General features: G+C 41.3%; 1 non-coding gene across 1 annotated transcript; it reads left to right on the top strand.

Moving 5' to 3' along the window:
* The first annotated feature begins 7,800 nt into the window (after positions 1-7,800).
* Positions 7,801-7,904, top strand: LOC130977253 (small nucleolar RNA R71). Its single transcript, XR_009084954.1, has one exon. It is a non-coding gene; the product is annotated as a small nucleolar RNA R71 (small nucleolar RNA).
* Positions 7,905-8,149: the final 245 nt, after the last annotated feature.

Here is an 8,149-nt window from a genome sequence, read left to right on the forward strand (position 1 = left end):
CTGGGTTGCCTCCCAGCAAGCGCTTCTTTAATGTCGTTAGCTGGACTATTACTGAGCTTTTAATCAAGTCTCAGTTTTGAGCATTCTTGCTCAAAATTCCCTTCAAGATAATGTTTGACTCTATGTCCATTAACAATGAACTTTTTGTTGGATTCATTATCCTGAAGCTCTACGTATCCATATGGTGATACGCTTGTAATCACATATGGACCTCTCCACCGGGATTTTAATTTCCCGGGGAATAATTTGAGCCTGGAATTAAATAGCAGAACTTTCTACCCCAGCTCAAAGACTCTGGATGACAATTTCTTATCATGCCATCTTTTTTCTTTCTCTTTGTAAATTTTTGCATTCTCGAAAGCATTGAGTCTAAATTCCTCTAGCTCATTTAACTGAAGCAATCGTTTTTCTCCAGCTAACTTGGCATCAAGGTTTAGGAATCTGGTTGCCCAGTAGGCCTTATGTTCCAGTTCCACTGGCAAGTGACATGCCTTTCCATACACAAGCTGGTATGGAGAGGTCCCTATAGGGGTCTTAAATGCTGTTCTGTATGCCCACAGAGCATCATCCAAGCTTCTTGCCCAATCCCTTCTACGGTTAATTACAGTCCGTTCCAGGATTCTTTTGAGTTCTCTATTTGAGACTTCAGCTTGCCCATTAGTTTATGGATGATATGGAGTGGCCACTGGTGCACGAAATTGTGATCATCAATGGCGCCATCAACATGGTACGCTCATTGCAATCTCAACTTTCTATCACAACTCCGCACAACTAACCAGCAAGTGCACTGGGTCGTCCAAGTAATAAACCTTACGCGAGTAAGGGTCGATCCCACGGAGATTGTTGGTATAAAGCAAGCTATGGTCACCTTGTAAATCTTAGTCAGGCAGACTCAAATGGGTATAGATGATGAATAAAACATAAAGATAAAGATAGAGGTACTTATGTGTATCATTGGTAAGAGCTTCAGATAAGCGTATGAAGATGCTTTCCCTTCCGTCTCTCTGCTTTCTTACTGTCTTCATCCAATCCTTCTTACTCCTTTCCATGGCAAGCTTATGCAAGGGTTTCACCGTTGTCAGTGGCTACCTCCCATCCTCTCAGTGAAAACGTTCCTATGCTCTGTCACAGCATGGCTAATCATCTGTCGGTTCTCGGTCAGGCCGGAATAGAATCCAGTGATTCTTTTGCGTCTGTTACTAACGCCCAGCCTGCTAGGAGTTTGAAGCACGTCACAGTCATTCAATCATTGAATCCTACTCAGAATACCACAGACAAGGTTAGACCTTCCGGATTCTCTTGAATGCCGCCATCAGTTCTTGCCTATACCACGAAGACTCTGATCTCACGGAATGGCTGGCTCGGTTGTCAGGTGAGCACTCGGTTGTCAGGCGATCAACCATGCATCGTGTATCAAGAATCTAAGAGATAAGCACTAGAGCCTTGTATGCTTATAGAAAAAGTGGTTGTCAGTCACTTTGTTCATAGGTGAGAATGATGATGAGTGTCACGGATCATCACATTCATCAAGTTGAAGAGCAAGTGATATCTTGGACAAAGAACAAGCGGAATTGAATAGAAGAACAATAGTAATTGCATTAATACTCGAGGTACAGCAGAGCTCCACACCTTAATCTATGGTGTGTAGAAACTCCACCGTTGAAAATACATAAGAACAAGGTCTAGGCATGGCCGTGAGGCCAGCCTCCTAAAGAGGGTTCAATCATAAAAACATGATCAAAAGATGAAAATACAATAGTAAAAGGTCCTACTTATAGGAAACTAGTAGCCTAAGGTGTACAAAGATGAGTAAATGACATAAAAATCCACTTCCGGGCGCAGGGAGGTCAGAATCCAACAGCATCTGCAGTCCTTTTCAGTCTCTGAATCAGATTTTTGCTCAGGTCCCTCAATTTCAGCCAGAAAATACCTGAAATCACAGAAAAACACACAAACTCATAGTAAAGTCCAGAAAAGTGAATTTTAACTAAAAACTAATAAAAATATACTAAAAACTAACTAGATCATACTAAAAACATACTAAAAACAATGCCAAAAAGCGTATAAATTATCCGCTCATCACAACACCAAACTTAAATTGTTGCTTGTCCTCAAGCAACTGAAAATCAAATAAGATAAAAAGAAGAGAATATACTATAGACTCTAAATTATCAATGAAACTTAGCTCCAAATTAGATGAGCGGGACTAGTAGCTTTTTGCCTCCGAACAGTTTTGGCATCTCACTCTATCCTTTGAAATTCATAATGATTGGCTTCTTTTAGGAACTCAGAATCCAGATAGTGTTATTTATTCTCCTAGTTAAGTATGATGATTCTTGAACACAGCTACTTATTGAGTCTTGGCCGTGGCCCAAAGCACTCTGTCTTCCAGTATTACCACCGGATACATACATGCCACAGACACATAATTGGGTGAACCTTTTTAGATTGTGACTCAGCTTTGCTAGAGTCCCCAATTAGAGGTGTCCAGGGTTCTTAAGCACACTCTTTTTGCCCCGGATCACACTTTATTTCTTTCTTTTTCTTTCTTTTTCTCTCTTTTTCTCTTTTTCCTTCTTTTTTTTCATTTTTTTTGTATTCACTGCTTTTTCTTGCTTCAAGAATCATTTTTATGATTTTTCAGATCCTCAGTAACATGTCTCCTTTTTCATCATTCTTTCAAGAGCCAACAATTTTAACATTCATGAACAACAAATTCAAAAGACATATGCACTGTTCAAGCATACATTCAGAAAACAAAAAGTATTGTCACCACATCAAACTAATTAAGCTAGTTTTAAAGATGAATTTGAAATCCTGTACTTCTTGTTCTTTTGTGATAAAAGCAGTTTTCTTTTAAGAAAGGTGATGGATTCATAGGACATTCATAACTTTAAGGCATAGACACTAAGACACTAATGATCATGAGACACAAACATAGACAAACATAAGCATGAAAATTTCGAAAAACAAAAGAGCAAGGAAGTTAAAGAACGGGTCCACCTTAGTGATGGCGGCTTGTTCTTCCTCTTGAAGATCCTATGGAGTGCTTGAGCTCCTCAATGTCTCTTCCTTGTCTTTGTTGCTCCTCTCTCATGATGAGAGGGGTCTCTTGTTTGCTCCATCCTTTTCTTAGTGATGGGCTTGAGGTCATGCCTTCTCAGTTGAACCGGCTTCCCTCTTGAATTTCTCTTCCATTGGGCGTCCTCTTCACAGATATCTATGAGGACTTGGTCCAACCTTTTGATCAAAGTTGACCCTTCTTCGTGGCCACAACTTCATAGAAGTGGTCTTGATGCACCCTTGAGATGAATCTCTCCATCTCTCATGACTCGGAGGTAGAAACTTTTGCCTTCCCTTTCCTCTTTCTAGAGGTTTCTCCGGCCTTGGATGCCATAAATGGTTATGGAAAAACAAAAAGCAATACTTTTACCACACCAAACTTAGAAGGTTTGCTCGTCCTCGAGCAAAAGAAGAAAGAAGAGAGTAGAAGAGGAAGAAATGAGGAAGAAGGGAGTGGCTTTGTGTTCGGCCAAAGAGGGTGAGAAGTGGGATTTAGGTTGTGTGAAAATGAAGGGGTAAAGAAGGGTTTATATAGGAGTGGGGGAGGGGTATTGAGGTGATTGGTGAATGGGTGAAGAAGAGAGAGAGTGGTGGGGTTGGTGGGGGTCCTGTGGGGTCCACAGATCCTGAGGTGTCAAGAAAAAGTCATCCCTGCACCAAATGGCATGCAAAATCACATTTTGAGCCAATTCTGGCGTTAAACGCCGGGCTGGTGCCCCTTTCTGGCGTTTAACGCCAGGTTCTTGCCCTTTTCTGGTGTTTAACGCCAGTCTGGTGCCCCTTTCCGGCGTTAAACGCCCAGAATGGTGCCAGACTGGGCGTTAAACGCCCACCTGCTAGTCTTACTGGCGTTTAAACGCCAGTAAGTTCTTTCTCCAAGGTGTGCTGTTTTTCTTCCTATTTTTCATTCTATTTTTGCTTTTTCAATTGATTTTGTGACTTCTTATGATCATCAACCTACAAAAAACATAAAATAACAAAAGAAAATAGATAAAATATAACATTGGGTTGCCTCCCAACAAGCGCTTCTTTAATGTCAGTAGCTTGACAGAGGGCTCTCATGGAGCCTCACAGATACTCAGAGCAATGTTGGAACCTCCCAACACCAAACTTAGAGTTTGAATGTGGGGGTTCAACACCAAACTTAGAGTTTGGTTGTGGCCTCCCAACACCAAACTTAAAGTTTGACTGTGGGGGCTGATGGTGTTTTTGTGGAAAAATGAATTTCCAACACACAAATCCAACCGGCAAGTATACCGGGTCGCATCAAGTAGTAATAACTCACTTAGAGTGAGGTCGATCCCACAGGGATTGATGGATCAAGCAATTTTAGTGGGTGATTAGTTTAGTCAAGCTAACATTGAGTGAATTGTGTGAAGTGTAGCCAACAGAAAGTAAATGGCAGAAATCTTAAAGATGCAGAAAGTAAATTGGCAAGTAACTTAAAGAGCAAGAAATGTAAATTGCAAGAATCTTAAATGACAAGAAATGTAAATTGCATTAAATGTAAAGGGGAATGGGTGCAGAAAATTTAAAGGAAGGCAATAAGCAACACTTAGAATAATTGCAGAATAATTAAATTGCATGAAAATTAAAAGGACTTGGGTGCTGGGAATTAAAATTCAACAAGAGAATGTAAGGAACAATCACACAGAAAAGTAAAAGATGAAATAAGTGCAGCAGATTTAAACAGAAATGGAAAATTGCTTGAAGAAGCAACACAGAATGTAACTCAGCTTGATTTTGAAATTTAAAGAGACAAGATCTCAGGGAATCAATGAGACTAGAGAACAAGTCTTGATCTCAAGCCCTTCCTTGATCAATTCAGAGAACAATTTGCAGAAGCAAGAAGAAAAATGAATTGCAGAATTAAAGAGAAGATGAAACAGTATGTGAATTTCAATTATGCAGAAAAAGTAAACAAGAGATCTCAAAGTGGAATTGAAACAGAAGTTCTTCAATTCTCCACCCAAGATCCAAAACGAAAATGGAAACTAAGAGAGCTTTCTAATGGAGCTGCTATCCCCTTTCGAGCTCTAATTGATGCCTTTATATAGGCTTTACAAAATAAAAATGAAAATGAAACAAATTACAAAAAATGAAAATCCTAATTTAATTGATCCATGTGCCTTTGAGTCATGTTGAGTGGGCTTTGCTTGCTTTGGATTTGAGGAGAAATGGGTTTGATTGGCCTTGATTCAATTTGGTGAGGAATTGAATTAAATTGAATTTTGGTTGATTTTTGGCCCATGACACTTCTAGGAGGCTGCCCTGCCCTTGTGGAGGGCAGGGCAGAAAATTGATGCATGGTGCGGGAGCGAGTTTGGTGCGCCATTGGTGCAAGTCTGGCGTGGCGTGGTGCGTGAGAGGCTGCCCTGCCCGCGCCAAGGGCAGGGCAGGAAGAGTTTGATGCGCCAGGATTGAGGAGTGCGCGCGCTTGGTGCTGCCAGGGGAGGAAATTGGTGCGCCAAATTTGTTGCTTGGTGCGACAAGTTCTTGTGCCATCCAAATGCTGCCCTGCCCACGCCAAGGGCAGGGCAATGTTCCTTCCTTCACGTCCCAAGTTCGAATCACGGAGGAGGCAAACACGCTACATCATTTTCCTTGGCTTCTTTTTGCTTATTTTTGGCCCTTAAAGATGCCTCTCGTTCCTGCCCCAATTGTGCGCCAAATATGGATTTCTATATATCGTTGGAAAGCTCTGAATGTCAGCTTTCCAACGCAACTGGAAGCACATCAATCGGACGTCTGTAGCTCAAGTTATAGCCCTTTGAAGTAGGCATGGTCATGCTGTTTGCGCCCAGATTTTACTTTAGCGAAATTCTTGCTTCCAATCCTCAATGTGCATCACGATTCTGCCCTTGGCAAGGGCAGGGCAGTGTGCGTGCTGGCTGCTTCCTTCCTTGATTTGGTCATGGGCCACGCTTTTAAAAGCGTGGCCTAAGGCTCCAAAGTGTACCCCAACTTCAAAGTGTACCCCAAAGCTCTTTTTTTCTCTTTTTTTGTGCTTCTTTGCTTCTTTTTCTTCTTATTTCCTACAAGATTTATAAAATTAAAATATCAAGAAAATATATCATTTAAGTACAAAAAGCATTCAATATTTAAGCACAAATCATCAATTTCTTGTATGAAAAAGCATAGAAAATGGGTATATGATGACATGTCATCAGGGGCTCTGTTTGACTCTGATTTGAGAGAAGCTCTTCATGCTTCCTCTCCATGGTGACAGAGAGATATCCTTGAGCCTTAAACACATAGGATTTTTCATTCACTTGAATGATCAGTTCACCCCCATCAACATCAATCACAACCTTTGCTGTGGCTAGGAAGGGTCTGCCAAGGATGATAGATTCATCCATGCACTTCCCAGTCTCTAGGACTATGAAATCAGCAAGGATGTAATGGTCTTCAATTTTCACCAAGAAATCCTCTACAAGTCCATAAGCTTATTTCTTTGAATTGTCTGCCATCTCTAGTGAGATTCTTGCAGCTTGTACCTCAAAGATCCCTAGCTTCTCCATTACAGAGAGAGGCATGAGGTTTACACTTGACCCTAAGTCACACAGAGCCTTCTTGAAGGTCATGGTGCCTATGGTACAAGGTATTGAGAACTTCCCAGGATCTTGTCTCTTTTGAGGTAATTTCTGCCTAGACAAGTCATCCAGTTCTTTGGTGAGCAAAGGGGGTTCATCCTCCCAAGTCTCATTTCCAAATAACTTGTCATTTAGCTTCATGATTGCTCCAAGGTATTTAGCAACTTGCTCTTCAGTGACATATTCATCCTCTTCAGAGGAGGAATACTCATCAGAGCTCATGAAAGGCAGGAGTAAGTCCAATGGAATCTCTATGGTCTCAGTTTGAGCCTCAGATTCCCATGGTTCCTCATTGGGGAACTCAGTGGAGGCTAGTGCACGCCCATTGAGGTCTTCCTCAGTGGCGTTCACTTCCTCTCCTTCCTCTCCAAATTCGGCCATGCTTATGGCCTTGCACTCTCCTTTTGGGTTTTCTTCTGTATTGCTTGGGAGAGTACTAGGAGGGAGTTCAGTAACTTTCTTGCTCAGCTGTCCCACTTGTGCCTCCAAATTCCTAATGGAGGATCTTGTTTCAGTCATGAAACTTTGAGTGGTTTTGATTAGATCAGAGACCATAGTTGCTAAGTCAGAGGGGTTCTGCTTAGAATTCTCTGTCTGTTGCTGAGAAGATGATGGAAAAGGCTTGCTATTGCTAAACCTGTTTCTTCTACCATTATTGTTGTTGAAACCTTGTTGAGGTCTCTGTTGATCCTTCCATGAGAAATTTGGGTGATTTCTCCATGAAGAATTATAGGTGTTTCCATAGGGTTCTCCTAAGTAATTCACCTCTTCCATTGAAGGGTTCTCAGGATCATAAGCTTCTTCCTCAGATGAAGCATCCTTAGTACTGCTTGGTGCATTTTGTATTCCAGACAGACTTTGAGAAATCAAATTGACTTGTTGAGTCAATATCTTATTCTGAGCCAATATGGCATTCAGAGTATCAATCTCAAGAACGCCTTTCTTCTGACTTGTCCCATTGTTCACAGGATTCCTTTCAGAAGTGTACATGAATTGGTTATTTGCAACCATTTCAATTAGCTCTTGAGCTTCTGTAGGCGTCTTCTTCAGATGAAGAGATCCTCCAGCAGAGCTATCCAAAGACATCTTGGATAGTTCAGAGAGACCATCATAGAAAATACCTATGATGCTCCATTCAGAAAGCATGTCAGATGGACATTTTCTGATCAATTATTTGTATCTTTCCCAAGCTTCATAGAGGGATTCTCCATCCTTCTGTCTGAAGGTTTGGACTTCCACTCTAAGCTTACTCAATTTTTGAGGTGGAAAGAACTTTGCCAAGAAGGCATTGACTAGCTTTTCCCAAGAGTCCAGGCTTTCTTTAGGTTGTGAGTCCAACCATGTCCTAGCTCTGTCTCTTACAGCAAAAGGGAATAGCATAAGTCTGTAGACCTCAGGGTCAACCCCATTAGTCTTGACAGTGTCACAGATTTGCAAGAATTCAGCTAAGAACTGATGAGGATCTTCCAATGGAAATCCATGGAACTTGCAAT

This window comes from Arachis stenosperma, chromosome 4 (assembly GCF_014773155.1).
Source record: "Arachis stenosperma cultivar V10309 chromosome 4, arast.V10309.gnm1.PFL2, whole genome shotgun sequence".
NCBI lineage: Eukaryota > Viridiplantae > Streptophyta > Magnoliopsida > Fabales > Fabaceae > Arachis > Arachis stenosperma.